Source organism: Acyrthosiphon pisum, chromosome A3, assembly GCF_005508785.2.
Source record: "Acyrthosiphon pisum isolate AL4f chromosome A3, pea_aphid_22Mar2018_4r6ur, whole genome shotgun sequence".
NCBI lineage: Eukaryota > Metazoa > Arthropoda > Insecta > Hemiptera > Aphididae > Acyrthosiphon > Acyrthosiphon pisum.
In genome coordinates this window covers 41,134,005-41,136,829 of record NC_042496.1, presented here as the reverse complement: position 1 = coordinate 41,136,829, position 2,825 = coordinate 41,134,005, and the positions used below count along the sequence as shown (strand labels likewise).

Here is a 2,825-nt window from a genome sequence, read left to right as displayed (position 1 = left end):
AAAGTATTTGAAGTACTTAAACTTAACAATTAAAGTATTTGAGTATTTACTCAAGTACTTTTTAAAAGTATTCTTTACAGGATTGCATATCATTATGAATGTATAAATCTTTTTTATTATATTATTTATAATGTATGTAGGTATTTATCTATTACTTATTACCTTATACCTACTATACCTAAACCATTAAAACACAATGTATAATTATTAATATTTCGTCGGTTTTCAACTATTAAACTATACCTACTAATTTAATTTTTCAGAATTTTTCAGACTTTTCAGGTATTAGTACTTATAGAAGTATATTAATATAATGTGTTAGAAGACAGAAGTTAAAAGAAATAGCAAGATAGTGATTGAAATACTTTTATAATATTGAATGTAGTTTTGAAATAGGGAAATAGAAAAACCAAATTCGAGCGTAGCGAGAAAAAAATTTTTGGTTTGTGGCCTAGATACATTTTAAACTCCCGGCCTGGATTTGGTTCCCCCTCCGCCCCTGATCGTGTGTACAGTATTCGTTTGTCGCGAGATTTTGGGCAGGACGTGCGTACTTGGTCGATATTCGTGATGATTGTCTTGAGTAGAATGAAATATTGAACAACCAAATGATGTATGTGAATCACCGACTTGAACAAGATGACGAATAAAGTATACCAATTTAATATTTTAAGAAAAACGTATTTTATGAAACACATTAAGTTTACATTTTAAAACAATTTTATTTAAAACATTAGGTATAAGAAAATGCCAATTTATCGTTTTTAAGTGAAATTGTTTTATAATTAATTTATTATAGATTGTGATAATTATTTTTAGATTACTGTGTTTTTATCGATATGTAACTTATCATAGTTTGAAATTAATTGGGTAGGTACTTATACAAATAAAATTACAATAATTTAATTTAAGAGTTGTATTTGTCAGATTATGATTGTTTACTTGGTCACAAGTTACAAGCTTACAACGTTATTGATTAATGATTTTTGTAATAGTTTGAAATTACTATTTTATAGCTCAAGAAATTTTTGAATGCGAGAATCATTTTATAAATTTTTAAAACTTTTATTTACTTAGATAAAGTTGAACTAATTCAAAAATTAACCATTTTATCGTTAAACTTTTCTTAGATAGATGATGTCTTATCAAACATCGTTTTAAAAACAGATTGATTAGTGATAATTGTTTTATAAAATGGATACAATAGCGGGGCTCCGTCAAAAAACTTAAAATAAAACTCAAAGGTTGTTGTTATCTGTGGAAATTGAAAAAAAAAAGTTGAGCGTAAATCCACAATATTTTTTACGAGTGACAAAATTCGTCAAAATCATGAAAACTTGCAAACTATTATGAGTTAGATATCTAATAAAATATTTTTATTTATATCTAAGATTTGAAAATGTAATAAAAGGTTCCTCATAAGCAATGTTGGGAATTATCTAGATAATTTTATCTAGATAAATCATCTAGATAAAAATAATTAAATTATCTAATTATCTCATCTAGATAAATGTTATGGTTATTTGTGGTAATTTATCTAGATAAATAATATAATAATAAGAATATTTTTAAATACTGAAAAAGCCCATAATCTACGAGAACCAAATTCCGATATTATTATAGTTAAAAAAGAAATGTTTACTGAAAAATGTTCAGTTTTATTTTGTTTTATTTGTATTAAAGTTGTATTAAAAATCAAAATTTTATTTTATTTTAGTTGAGAAATGATATTAAGGATTTATTAATTAATAAATATTGCCTAATTAGTAATTACTAATAAATAACATTATTATTTATTTATAATATAATTTAAAAACAAATTATCTATTTTTTTATCTAGATAAATGTATGTGTATTTTTATCTTTATCTAGGTAAAATAAAATTATATTATATTTTATATTATCTAGATAAATGTTGAACGAATTATCTGTAATCTTATCCAGATGATTTTTCGGTTACCTTTTCCCAATACTGTTCAGTGTTCATAAGTAGTTATTTTGATAGTAGAAGAAAAATATTAAAGATATGACGTATGCTCGATTTTTTTTTTTCATAGGTGTAGTTAAAATGTTGATACAATTAGATATTTAAATGACGAATAATGATTTTAGTTAAATTGTTATAGTTTAAAAATTTTACTGCGGGTACCCACTTGAAACTATTAATGTATTTTGCTGTATACACACAATGAAATTTTCAAATGCAATTTTTTTGGAAATCTATTTTGTAATCTATTTTACGTATAGGTATTGTCTAATAGTAAAATAAATCATCTTAACAGCAGTAATATCATAAAATATTCTTAGTACCATTGTCTTTAGGACGGCATATTAACACATCACTTACAGAGACTGGATGTCACTTGCCCACCTTTTTTTCAATTGTATTTTGGTGTTCGTTACTAATAGTACATAAAATAGAAGACGATATCGAACTATTTTTTATAAACATTTATTATTTGTAATCAAAATAATTTCGTGTAGGTACATAATACATGCGGGTGAACATAATACATAGGTAATCTAATTTTTATACAAATTTACAATTTACGTATTTACATTATTAATGATACGATATACATGGAATGAAAACCGATGTTGAATTATTCAGCATTTAAACATGATATATGATTGGTGATAAATGACATTTTATGAAGGAATGATACATGAGAATAATTTATACATGATTGATATAATGATACGATGTTTAAAGACATTTACAATAATAATTATTAACATAGGTATACATGGGTTATAAAATTTTCACAAAAATCACATTTTACATTTTAATATAGGAACATATTATATATATATATAACATATAT

General features: G+C 23.7%; 1 protein-coding gene across 1 annotated transcript in view; it reads left to right on the top strand.

Annotated features, from left to right (window-relative positions):
* LOC100575177 (TNF receptor-associated factor 3) overlaps nt 1-2,825 on the top strand; it is a gene marked incomplete at its 3' end in the record, with an annotated part of 138,801 nt that overhangs the window by 55,017 nt on the left and 80,959 nt on the right. The gene's annotated exons all lie outside the window — the stretch shown is intronic.